At 33.1% G+C, this 14372-nt stretch overlaps 1 long non-coding RNA gene across 1 annotated transcript in view; it reads right to left on the bottom strand.

Annotated features, from left to right (window-relative positions):
* LOC140608386 (uncharacterized) overlaps positions 1–4658 on the bottom strand; it is a 53142-nt gene extending 48484 nt beyond the window's left edge. Inside the window, exons 1-2 of the long non-coding RNA XR_012010402.1 lie at positions 4599–4658; positions 1291–1377 (exon numbers count right to left, since the gene is read on the bottom strand). This is a non-coding gene — a long non-coding RNA (uncharacterized lncRNA). The remainder of the gene's footprint in view (positions 1–1290; positions 1378–4598) is intronic.
* Positions 4659–14372: the final 9714 nt, after the last annotated feature.

Genomic DNA, 14372 nt, shown 5'->3' on the forward strand with positions numbered 1-14372 from the left:
TCCAGTATCTTGATTACTGTAGATTTTAAGCTTTATAAGAGTATTGTAAGTCCTCAAACTTTATTCATCTTTTAAGAAGATGAATAAATGAGCAATGGCTGTCTTTGGTCCTTTGCACTTTCATAACAATTTTAAGATCAGCTTGTCAACTTCTACATAAGTCTTGTTGGAAACTTGATAGATATGACACTAAGTTTGTAGTAAACTTGGGAGACAGTTGTCATCTTGATTAGACAGTCTTCCAACTCATGAACGTAGCAGGTCTCTCCATTTTTAAAAGATCTTCTTTATCTTAACAATGTTTTGTTGTGTTCAAGGTACATGTCTTGTACTTTTGTTATTTTATTCCCAAGTATTTTATTTTTGGATGCTATTAAAAACTGTTTTCTTGATTTATGTTCATATTATTACTTGCTGATATAAAGATATTTTATCTATAGATACATGAGTAGCTAAGAAGCACATGAAAAATGCTCAACCTCATTATCATTAGGGAAATGCAAATTAAAACTAGAGTGAAATACCATTACATACCTAATAAAATGGCTATCATTGAGAACTAATGGTAACAGGTGTTGAAGATGGGAAGAAACAGATGGGAATATACAATAGTTTAGCCACTCTGGAAAATACTTTGGCCTTTTCTGAAAAAGGTAAACATATTGTATCGTAACATGCAATTTAAGAATTCCTCTCCTACATATATATTCAGGAGAAAGAAAACTTTGTCCACACAGATTCTGGAACATGCTGCTTCTTGCAGCATTATTCTTAATAGCCCAAACCAAGAAATAGTCTAAATGTCCATCAACTGATAAATGGATAAGCATAATGTAGTATGTTACTAGAAATGCTAAACACATGGATGAACTTCAAAGATATTTTAAGTACAGAAGATGCTAAAACATAATGAATTATTCCACTCAATATGAAAATTCTTAGAGAAAGCAAATTTCCAGAGAATGAAAGCAAATTATTTGCCTACGTCTGGGAGTGGGCAGGATGATTGACTGCAAATGACAAAGCGAACTTTTTGATAAGAAGGGAATAGTGTATTACTAGATTGTGGTTATGGAACTATAACTTACTAGATACCATTGACCCATCCACTTAGATGGGGTAATTTTATGGGTTGTGAAAGGTGTTAAAATATATTTCTTATAATAATTTAAATATGATTTCTAATATTCTTTTGAAAATACTCATATACTTTGATGTTCTTGCTAAACTTTTCTGCTGGTTGAGCTACACAAACAATAGGGGATATCAAACAAAAGAGCAACAGACTACCTGAAGCAGTTTGATTTTCATCGACTCCTCTCCTGTCTGATGGCTGTTTTTCTGGTGATTCCCACATGCACATGATTTTGGAATCAGCTGGGGAAATGAGCAGAATTTATAATCAGGTTTTGATCCCATTCCTGGGATTTTTCTCTCTAAATTTTCAGCAGCTCTGCTGATTCATGAATGTGTCCTCTGCCACCTAAATCTAGCAGAATTTTGAGTTTTCACTTATAAGATCTGATAAAACAAGAGCACCTGCAGACCCAAAAAGCCATAAACCTAAAATTCTTACATATCATAATCTGTTTTATTTAAAAAGCACTGCTGCCTGCATAAACACTTTCTCATACTTTCAAGTAGGTCTTTTTGTTTATTTGTTTTTAATACTCTGTATTTCTAGGGGATAGCTCTTTCTTCTAAATTGATAAAGCTTGTTTGAGACCTACTACTTTGAAGCTATAAAATTGTTTCCATTACATACCATGGAAACTCAAATGGCCTGGATATGACTGGAGATTGTGTGAAAATGTTTTGCTTGAATTGTATGAAAAGAACATTGTGAGAAAGATGATATTTCTAGTGTAAGTGTGGTTTGAGATAGAGAAGAAGTTTTAAATCTTCACTCAGTAAAAGGGAATCTAATTTCTCATTTGTCTGTCTATATATTTTGCATCCTTTACTAGAAAACATTGGGAATTTTGTATAGATTTTTATGCTTCCATTGAAAGCAATAAGAAGCTTATGTTAGCTTGTCAAAAAGGAATTTATTGAAAAGAAATTAGGAACATGTGGAATAGATGGAAAGGCTGGTTACAGTAGGTCTGAATATGAAAAGGCTCCAGAGAGCCTCCAGAGGGCTAGGAATAAGGAAGTAAGAAACTGCTCATGAGTCAAGGTGCAAACGCTGGGAGAATGAATCACAGCTGCCTTGGCTTTGCCTTTGTCACTCACTCCAGATTGGAGTATGAAGGACCCAACTGGCCAAGCTCAGATCATGGGTTCACTCTGGCCTTAATGGGAATTGGACAGCCTTACTTAGATTGCTTTCATTATTCTCAAATGGACATTTGTGTTTAATTTGTCCTAGTCTACACAGAAGGTAGAAGAGGCACCCAAAGAGAAGTTGTGATTCCAAAACACAATGGATACCCACCCAGTCCATACATTTAATATATTTTCTCTCTCCACCATTACAATGAATTTATAAGCTCTATCTTGTTCAACTTTCAACTCCCAGTATACAGGCAGTGTCTGATACATAGTTAGCACATGTTTACTGACTGACTTACCGTCATCCTATTAAATAGAAATCCCTCAAATGGAATGAGAAAATTTTTATTCATAAATCTTAAAACAGAGAAAATAATTTATGATATCTTGGCTTACAGTTTTATTTTAGTATGATTAAAACAATCTAAATAATGAGTAAATTCTGCCATCATAGGGTTCCTTCACTTAATTTTTAATGTTTTAATAATTGAGAAAGAGTAACATTATAAATTGACTGGGAAAGCAGAAAATGAAGTCACGCTTGCCTGTAACAGATGGTAGAAACAAACTCATCATTGTTATCATTTCATCATTTCTCATCAAATCCATTATTGATTCTAACACTTGTATTTACACCATGTTTCCCAAGATAGAAGGAAAAATGCTTTGTTTATTACTCAAGGGGAGAGAGAAATGCCTTTGATGATCTTTACATATAAAGAATGGGATTTGATTACTTATAGTTACAGATACTTGCTATTCACATAATATATGTGGAGACAGAGTGAACCAAATCTTGAAACAGGCTGTAGGTAAAACAGGCAGCACAGTGAACACAAGAGGTAGAAGTATGGAAATTGATCCCTCTTACAAAAACAAGTTGGAGTATCTAGAAAAAGGTTCAGTTGTGCTGTTATTTTACTTAGCTCAGAGCAGTACTGGAGTTTGCATCTTACTTTACTGAAGTCTTCCCTTGCTAATAGAAGACACAAACCATTGAAAAATTCTAAAAAAGGAAGAGGATTTGTAATGTATTAATCTCTTAAGCTGATAACCTGTTTCTGAAGACCTGTGCCCTGTAAGAATTACCACCTTCATATCAGTGGCATTTAAAATCAGTCTCTTTCCTCTCTGAGTTTTGTTATACCCCAAGTCATTTTGTGCTTACATATCCTTCGGGTCATTCTTTGCAACATGAATCAGAAATTCACATGTTAGCCATGTTAGCATCAACACACCTAAAATGAGTTTTCCTACTTTTAGCTGCTAGCGTGAAATCCTCAGTAACAGCTGTCAACCCCATGTGAATCATGTAAATGACACACTGACACCTCATTACGGAATAGACTTTATGACAACTCTTGAATCCTTTACAAACAAGTAGTTCCTCTTATGAATTCAGAACTACTCCTATATCTGAGAATGTTGGCCTTGTTCTTTAAAACAGAAACAGGGAGAAGAAAATAAAAGAACAAATGTCAAAAAATTGTCAGCCCTTTTGACTCAGACCAGAATAGAGTCGGGATGGAAAAGAAACTGATGAGAGGATAAAAAAGGATTTAAGGAGAATTTTTTTCCTTTGTGGGGGAGGGTATCTGCGTGTATACATGTGTCTGAGTTTACTTTTTTAAACTTTTAAAAAATTTCATAGAAAAGTTTGAATTAATTTTACTCTTCTGCTCATTTTATCTCACAAGGTTTGTTCCTTTTAGAAAGGTGAAATGGATAGGAAATCTTCTAATTGGACAGGTGAGGAATAGGATTCAATATATCCAATCAGAGGGAAGTGAGAGGCATGGTGGGCAAGAGATATAAAATTTTATCTTAGAAATAGTAATTTTTTTCAGAAATATAATTCTTACATCATAAACATCCTGTGATTCCAAATAAATGATAACACTTTCCATTTGTGAAAAAATCAGTACTCTTTTCATAATTCACTTTGTCTCATGTGCCATTTTACAACAGGGTAGGTTAAGCAGGATATCATTAACCAGAGCTGCAGGAGAGGCAACGGTGATTCTGGAAAGTGAGTTAACTTGATTTGTAGAACATCGTTACATAGGGACAGAATCAGATATGGAATACCTCCCCTCTTACTGATTTCTGGTCCAGGGCATTTAATTCAGTTCAATGAATCATACCTCCTGAGTAGTAATTATTTGAATATTAGGGGAGCTGGGAAGCTAAACTCCTTTATATGTTATTTTCTTGCACAATAGAAGCACACACAGGTAAAAGTACAGATCCACATCTGGTGGCCTGCAGAGTCCTTGAACCTGGGGATTAACACGGAAATGCACCACCAAATATGGCAATCTTACCTTGTGGTGGAAAATACTGCTTTTTCTTTAGTTGGAACAGGTGAAAGGCACTAAAGAAATCAGGTTAATGGTATTAATTACAATGATCATAGAAGTAAAAACAGGAGTTATGTCTTTTTTTTTTTTACCCAGTTTTTATTTTTTATTGGTGTTCAATTTACTAACATACAGAATAACCCCCAATGCCCGTCACCCATTCACTCCCACCCCCCGCCCTCCTCCCCTTCCAACACCCCTAGTTCGTTTCCCAGAGTTAGCAGTCTTTACGTTCTGTCTCCCTTTCTGATATTTCCCACACATTTCTTCCCCCTTCCCTTATATTACTCAGCTATTAGAAATGACAAATACCCACCATTTGCTTCAACGTGGATGGAACTGGAGGGTATTATGCTGAGTGAAGTAAGCCAGTCGGAGAAGGAGTTATGTCTTAATTGGGTTCCACATGTTTTGTTAAATTTCAAATTCATAATGGAAAATCATTGTTGACCTACATTTAAGAGCCTAGCACTTTACTATGTGTCAGAGGGGGCAAAAAAAGTCTTTTTGGTAGAATATTTCATTATTTTTGAATTCCTCAAGATCCATGTTAGGAAATTATAAATTATCTATGAGTCTTTGATATTATAATTTGGTAAGATGAATCTTGGGGCTTAACATTATATTTGTTCCAAATATTATGGATAAATTTAAAGCAGTTTTTACCATTGAACAGAACTTTTTTTCTCATGATGTGCAGTCTGATAGATGCTATGAAAAACTGAAGTTCATCGTTCAATAATTTTGTAAAAAAGAAAGTAAAACAATGTTGTTGCCATGAAGTTGAACAAAGGAAAACAGACATTATAACTTTAGTGCTTATTCAAGTAATGTACAGTATAATTTTTATGAATCCCCAAGTGTGGAATATAAAATACAGTATTTCTGTTTGCAAGCAGTTGTTACCCAGAAAGTAGAATGTCACATGAAACTCTTGCCTTGGCACACCCTAAACAAATTAAATTTGTAATTTGTAAGATTGTAACTTTAAACAAAAAACTTAAGTTTCCTGATTTTTCATTAGTAAAAATAGGTGAATGTGTACCATTTTGAGGGGAATTATAATTTATTAACCTACAAATAAGTAATTTCATAGATCTCTGTGTTATAGACCATATCACTGAACTATTATTTCAGAAAACATATATTTTAAGCCCTGAAATATTTAATAATCTAGGAACCAAAGTTATTAGGCACATGCCATGTAGTTTCATTTAATTATGCACATGTAAAAAATATAAGGCAATCATATGCTCACCTCATGAAACAGAAATATTGTTACTTGTCGTGCTAAGGGAAAAGAAGATGTGGGGTTTGAACATATATATGACTGACATGAAAATTAAGACACTTTTCATTATACCACATAGAACTTCTAAAATGAAGTGCCTGTCATAATGGAGTGCGCCCATAATGCAGTAGGAATTTTATTTACACTATGGCTGTTTGTTGTCTCTTTAGCTGACCTTATGAAATTCTTGAAGTAAAGCACTAGATTCTATTGATACTGAATCACCATGTCTCATAAGGGACCTGGGAACATGGTGAGTTTCCTATAAAAACTTGTTCAATGAATGAATGTTTACTCTAAATTTGAAAGCTGCAGAGAAATAATAAAGAAGATAGCAGGAGACCTAGCAAAAGTTGGGAAAATGTCCAGTGGAAATGCTTAAAATTGTGGTGGCCAAATATATTCTAACAGTAACATTGACTAACATTTAATGTTCATATGATTACTTTAGTTTCCAAAGATTTAAACCTGTCCTTTATCTCTCCTATAAATCTTTTAAACATTCTATCACCCTCATAAATACTATTGTGTGTTATGAAGAGGATTTAAAGAAGGGAGTTTGTTTCTGTCCTTCTGCATAGCGCAGAATGGAGCAAGAGTGAGATCATGTAAGTTTTGTGAACATTTGCAAAAAGTGTGAAGAAGGCTTTTTTTCTTTTAAGAATTTTCTTCATTCCTTGGACTATCATCTGGATTATTGGCCAGCTGCACAGTTTATTGAGGTTTCTTATGATAAGTGAATGTTACAAATTAGAGGCATATGAAATTTTATACAAATTTTACTTTATGACAACATGGATTTGTTTTACATCAGGATTCGCTTTCTTATATGAAATTCAGAAGTTACAGGATTACACCATGCTTATATTTTTTTTATAAAGACCTTACACATTTTTCATTAGAGAAATTGATTTCTTGGCAAATTATGTACTACCTTGGTGACTCTGTAGATAGGGGTAACAGAGTATTTTCTCTCCTGGCTGCCATAGGCATAGAGCCAATGATTCTCAGTTCAAAAATAACTTCATTGGAAGCTTCAAAAATCCATGTTATAATTTGAAGAGATGTTATTTTGCTTATTGAAGGGGTTTAGTTTTCATAAGGTTTAAATGTTAAAGTGACATACAAGCATTTAAAGGTAACAGAATAACATATCTCTAAATTCCTATTTAAATTATTTTAAATAATATAATAAGATACAACATATACAGTACTATACTATACAAAATATATTATGTTATAATATTATAAGGGATGAAATCACCTGGTGAGATCACATGCAAAATTTGTTGAGATAAAAATGTCCGTATTCCTTTCCATTGACAGTTACAATGCAACCAAAGTATTTTTTTGCAGATGTGCTCAGATTGCTTTTCTTCCATTTTTAATACTCTTTCCTTCTCTTAAGATAAAAATAAAAATACTTCTTATACCATGTTTTGCATATTCTGAATTCTATCTCTTTCTTCGGAATCCTTGCTAATCAGCCTCTTCCCCTCTTGGTGAATCACTCCTGGTGACCTTATTTTCACCATGTTCCCTTCTATTTTAAGGATTGCATGAAGTTTTTCTCTCTCCTCATTTTGCCAGATTGCCTTTTACATAACCAATAAATTTTATCTGAGATAGCCTTCCTTATGGAAACTTTGCCAAATATCCAGAGATGGTCATATGTCCCCTGGTCTTTATTCTTATGGTTTTCTTTAAAGTTCTTATCAAAGTGACTTAAATAATTGTTCCATCAATATATGCCTCCAACTGTAATCTCTATGAAGGTAAAGGTCATGACCAATTTACTCTTCACTCTGTACCACCAAGACTGTTCCTGATATTTGTTGAACAGAAGAATCCTCAATAAATATTTTACATGTCTAGTTTCAGTTAAAGGATCATATATTTACAGTTTTATGGGGATATTCTCAATAATGGGATAATGGAAGTTACAAAAACACATTTGGCAAATAGTAACTAAATGTTTAGTTTTAACATTTAAGACGATTACTTCCTAAACCCTGTGGAACAACATTATTCACATTTTCAAAGATGAATACAATAAGTTTAATAGAATTAAATGACTTTTTAAATATAAAATATATATATTATTTTAATTATATATATTTTTAATGAACTTATATGTCAGATAAAGCTAGGTTTAAATAATTCATTTTCTTATTACAGAGTGATCCAAGTAATGCCGCATGAATTCCCAACCTAGGATAGAAAAGGAAACACTTCTTCACTTAGCCATCTTGGGATGCCCATCTTTAAGCCCAGCCACCATGCAGGGAGAAGCGCAGGTCATGTTGTAGTGGTAAGTAAGAGCCTGCTGAGGTCTCTGGTCACTAATAGAATCAAATAGCAGGTATGAGTGAAAAGACCTTTGAGATAACTCAGGCTTCAGCTGCTCTCTGATTACAGAGAAAGTCCTAATAAGAACTATCACCGGAGTCCAACTAACCCACAAATTCTGATAACAAATAATTATAAATGATTACCATTTTTTATTCCAATTGGTTTGGGGATTGTTAACAGCAGATTAATCAAAATTGTAAAAAGACCAGAGAAATAATAGACATTGTAGTAGAAACAATCTAAACTGAGATAAATAGAAAAATAAAAGAACATCAGTTACCTATAGGGAAATACTAAATGTTGTAATAAAGTCCAAAAAAAAAGAATTTATATTTAAAGAAATAGTGGCCAAACGTTATCAATTTGATTTCAGATTATAAATTCATAAATCTAAGAAGCTTGACAAATCTGAAGCAGAAGGATTATATAATTAAAAATGGAACAAAGCACTCTGCAAATTGTTTACAACACAGTGAAAGACACATTTTAAAAGAGCCAGAGCAAAAGGAAATACCACACACAGAGAAGTAAAAAAAAAAAAAAAAAAAAACAATTGCAGTAGGTATGTTATCAGATGACTTTATATATATAAAGATAGTTTTCACAGCAGCAGAAAAAAAAGCATGCTAATGTAAAATTAAAGTTTCCCTGAAAATATTTAACAAAAATGAAGACAAAATGAAAACTTCTCTAGACAGGAACTGAATAAATTCATCACCAGCAGGCCTATACTTTAGGAAATTGCTTTTTTAATTTTAATTACAATATAGTTAACATACAGTCTTGTATTAATTTCAGGAGTAAAACATAGTAATTCAATACTTCTATGTATTACTCAGTGTTCATCATGGTAAGTGCATTCCTTAATCTCTACCTGTTTCACACATCCCCCCAGCCATCTCTCCTCTGGTAAATATCACTTCCCTATAGTTAAGAGTCTGGGTTTTTTTGCCTCTCCTTTTCCCTTTGCTGATTTGTTTTCTCTCTTAAATTCCACATATGAGTGAAATCATATGGTATTTGTCTTTCTGACTTATTTCACTTAGCATAATAGTCTAGCTCCACCTACATTTTTGCAACCGGCAAGATTTCATTCTTTTTATGGCTGAATAACATTCATGTGTGTATATACCTCTTCTATTTATTTATTTGTTAGAGAGAGAGAATGAGTGGGGGAGAAGCTAGAGAAGGAGGACAGGGCAAGAAAGAATCTCTCAGGCAGATTCTACCCTCAGCAAGAAGCCCAATTTGGGCTCAATCTTATAACCCAGAGATCATGACCTGAGCTAAAACCAAGAGTCAGAAACTCAAACAACTGAGCCACCCAGGCACCCCTACCACTTTTTTATCCATTTATCTATCAATGGACACTTCCATAAGTTTGGCTATTTTAAATAATGCTGCAATAAACACAGGGGTACATTTATCCCTTTGGATTAGTTTTTTGTATTTTTGGGGTGTGTATAAATATACAGGAGTGTGATTACTGGATTGTAGAATAGCTCAGTTTTCAATGTTTGAGGAGCCTCCATACTGCTTTTCTATAGTGGCTGCGCCAGTTTGCATTCCCGCCAACAGCACAGGAGGATTCCTTTTTCTCCACATCTTCACCAACACTTGTTGTTTCTTGTGTTTTTCATTTTATCCATTCTGACAGGGGTGAGGTAATACCTCATACTTTTAATTTGCATCTCCCTAGTGATGAGTGATTTGAGCAATTTCATGGTCTGTTGAATGTCTTCTTTGGAGAAATGTCTTTTCATGTCTTCTGCTCATTTTTATTAGATTATTTTGTTTTGAGGTGTTGAGTTCTAGAAGTTCTTCATATATTTTGAATGCTGACCATTTATCAGATATGTCATTTGCAAATATCTTCTCCCATTCAGTAGGTTGTCTTTTAGTTGATTGTTTCCTTCTCAGTGCAGAAGGCTTTTTTTTTTAATATAGTCCCAATAGTATATTTTTGCTTTTATTTCCCTTGCTTCAAGAAACATATCAAGAAGAATGTCACCATGGCTGATATCAGAGACATTACTGCCTCTGCTTTCTTCTTAGATTTTTATTGTTTCAGGTCTCACATTTAGGTCTTTAAACATTTTTAAAGACCCAAACTTTATTTTTGTGTATGGTAGAAGAAAGTGGTCCAGTGTCATTGCTTTTGCATGGAGCTGTCCAGTTTTCCCAAAACTATTTGTTGAAGAGATTCTCTTTTCCCATTATGTATTCTTGCCTATTTCTTCATCAAAGATTAATTGACCATAAATATGTGGGTTTATTTCTGGGTTTTCTGTTCTGTTCTCTTCTATGTATCTATTTTTGTGTCAGTATCATACTGTTACTACAGCTTTGTTTTTTTAGTATTTTATTTATTTATTCATGAGAGACACAAGAGAGAGGTAGAAACATAGGGAGAGGGAAAAGGAGGCTCCCTGTGGGGAGAAAAGCTTTGCTTTTCTTTTTCAAGATTCCTTGGGCTATTTGAGGTCTTTTGTGGTTCCATACAAATTTTAGAATTATTCTAGTTATCTGAAAAATGCTGTTTCTATTTTGATAGGGATTGTATTAAATCTATAGATTGTGTAATATAGACATTTTAACAATATTTATTCAAATCCATGAATATGAAATGTGTTTCCATTTGTGTCATCCTCAATGCTTTCATCAGTGTTTTATTGTTTTGAGAATATATGTCTTTAACCTCAAGTTTATACCTAGGTATTATTTTTGGTGCAATTGTAAATAGGATTATTTTCTTCTTTTTCTGTTACTTCATTATTAGTATGTAGAAATGCAACATTTTTCTGCACATTGATTTTGTATCTTGACATTTTACTGAATTCATTTATCAGTTCTAGTAGTTTTTTGGTGGAGTCTTTCTGGTTTTCTATAGTGTCATGTCATCTGCACATAGTGAAAATTTTACCTATTCCTTACCAATTGGGTGCTTTTTATTTCTTTTTGTTATCTGATTCTGTGACTACTCTAGGAAATTTAAGTTTGTAAGATAAAGAAGAAAATGATAGTAGATGGAAATTTTAATGTAAAAGAATAGTATCAGGAATGGTAAATATTTGAGAAATATAAAGCATTTTTCTTATTTTTAAAATCTCTTAAAGATAATTGGCTGTGTGAAGCAAAGATAATTGATCACATATGCAGAAATGATGTATGTAACAGAACAGCATAAGATAGTGAGAAGAGGAAAATTCAGTGTACTATTTTATGGTTCTTAGATAACAGATGATATATCATTATTTGAAGATATATTATAGTAAATTAAAGATTTATTTCAGAAGTCACAGAATAACCACTAAAAATATACAGTAAGGTATGGAACTCATGAATCTAATGCTCAATTAAGCAACAAAAAAGTGGAAAAAGGAGAGAAGGGAAACAAAAATAGGGCAAATAGAAAACAAAGGACAAGATGGTATATTGAGACCAAACTGTGTCCACAATTCCAATAAATGTAAATGTTGTAAAGTCCCAATTATAAGGAAACAAGTATCAGCTTGACAGTTACATAAGGACTAGGTATAAACTGTTTATGAGAAACTATTTTAAATACAAAGATGCACAATAAAAGAACAGAAAACTACCAGGAAAATAACAATTCACATTTTGAGTAGCTATATTCATATAAGGCAATGTAGACTTTAGTTAAGAAATATTACATTGGATAAAAGGGTCAACTTACCAAAAAATAGCAGTCCTAAATATGGATTCACCTAATAATACAGGTTCAAAATACATGAAATGAAAAATGAATAGACTTAAGAGCAACTTAAGAGTTTTAAGTATTAATATTGTAAAGTTTTAAAGGTGGTCTAAGCATCTACTTTAAGAAACTAGAACAAACATAAAAGCATATTAAATCCATATAAATGGAATGAAGTAAATAACAAGGATTGAACAAAAATCAGTAAGATGGAAAATAATAGGAAAAATCAATAATATTGAAGCTAGTTCTCAAAAAAGAAATAGAACTCATAAACCTCTAGCCATATGGATAAATACAGACAAAAAGGGGAAAAGGAGAGATACCAAGATATATCCTACTAATATTTTAAAAACAGTGAGGTATATCATCTATCAGTAAACTTTACATTTAAATGCTTTGAGGCTCATATACTACCAAAGCTCACTCATGAAGAAATAGATAATCTAAATAGCTCTACATTTAGTAAGTAATACTGCCACTTTCAAATTTTCCCCCAGTACATGGTTCTGCAGATAGACCCTTATACACTCACAGTAGACTGGAAATAACTGAATCTCTTTGTTAATAGAAAGTGTTTCACATAAATCTCTACTCTCAGATATATGTATTTCCTAGTTCTTACTTGTTTGTTCATACTTAAGACATAAATCTGCATTTAATACATTCTTTTTACATGTCAATTTATTTTCTATACTGAAGATTAAAAATAACTTTATTAGTATGATAAAGTATTTCCTTAAGTTAGAAAATGTGCTGTGATCTTGAAATTTCAAACTATGAATCCATGTTTTAAGTGGTATATTTTAAATGGTACAGGTCTAATTAGTATAAAAGGCAGATGGTCATTTGGCAGTACACCAAAGTTATAATTTAAGACTGTTTGAAAAATCCTAGTTTGATCCTTTTCTGCTTTCTGTGGCATATGCTTCTTCTGATGGAAGATCAGAATATGTGATGAAGTGAATGATAAATAAGGACATATGGTATATATCTGTCCATTTTTAATGAAGTCCAAGAGTTTAATAAGTGTGTTTAAATGCTTCAATGAATCTCAAACTTAACAATGTGTTATAGCATTTGATTATTTTTGTCTTTTCATAACTATGGAGTTATTTTAATAATTGGTCTCTTCAGTTAATTTCCAATAAAACTGCTCTATACATTTTTAGAGATTATGAAATAATAATATTTAATATTTAATCTCAAGGACAGTGAAGTCGGAGAGGTCATACATAGTTCACAGTTCATAGTCTGTGCCAGCAAGTAAAACTTTTTTTAGAATGGCATTTAATAATAATTCCTGGGAGTATATCAGTGATTACATAAAATGATGCATGTTAAGGATTTAGTAGGCTGCATTTTGAAAATACTGAACAATTATTATTATTGTTACTATTCTATCAACTATTCTGTCATTTTATTCATGTAATGATGCTAGCTGATTTTCAGGTAGTTGCTATAAATATGTGCTGTATCATTTATACAGACATGCTTACATTTTGTTCAATGTACTAGAGAATTTTCATCTTGTTAGATAGCTGTCTTCAGTTGAAGTATCATCTTTGGCTTGTCGAGAGATCCAGTAGTTCCTATATAGCAGTGACTACTGCAGTTGTTAGGTCAGTATTCTAATCTTCCATATATTCAGCCTGTAGGGAGACCATATGCCGAAATGGCTTTGTTCATGCTTTTTATTTTCTGAGTTTAGTTGACACCCAATGTTACATCAATTTTAGGTTCACAGCAGAGTGATTCAACTTCTCTGTGTTATTCTATGCTCACCACAAGTGCAGCTATCATCTGCCACCATACAAGGCTATTGATTATTTAACACAGATGAGATCAGCAAGAATAGCATGGTGTCTATTATCTGTGTCACAGAACCAGAGGCATAGACAGTTGGTGCCATGAGCGAATGGTTTGATGTGCCACCAAGAAGCCAACCTAGACTGTAGTTAAGTGGTTTTATAAGGGAGGTGAGACTGAAGTTTCTATGCCTTACTAGCTCTATAGAGGTGGATGAGAAACTGCCTCCAGTAAGATGGGGAGCCTCCCATGAGATAGAGAGGTAGATAGGAAATGGCATTTGTGATAGCCTCTTATAAGACTGCCAATTTGACGTATTCCTGGGAGAATCAGAGGCCATTCTGCCAAGTAGGTCTTGGGTGATACTGAAGGTGAGATTCACCTATTTCATTTATAGGGAGACATACAAAGTCACCACCATGCCATGGCAGACCATTCACCTACATGTCTATGAATAGTCTTCTCTCTTTTTGTATGGAGCTGACAATAGTTTTTGAAATATTTTCTTTGCTTAAAATCTTCCCCGTGTTCCAGGTTATTTTATCTCCATTGATACCACCACCACCAT

Source organism: Canis lupus, chromosome 17 (assembly GCF_048164855.1).
Source record: "Canis lupus baileyi chromosome 17, mCanLup2.hap1, whole genome shotgun sequence".
NCBI lineage: Eukaryota > Metazoa > Chordata > Mammalia > Carnivora > Canidae > Canis > Canis lupus.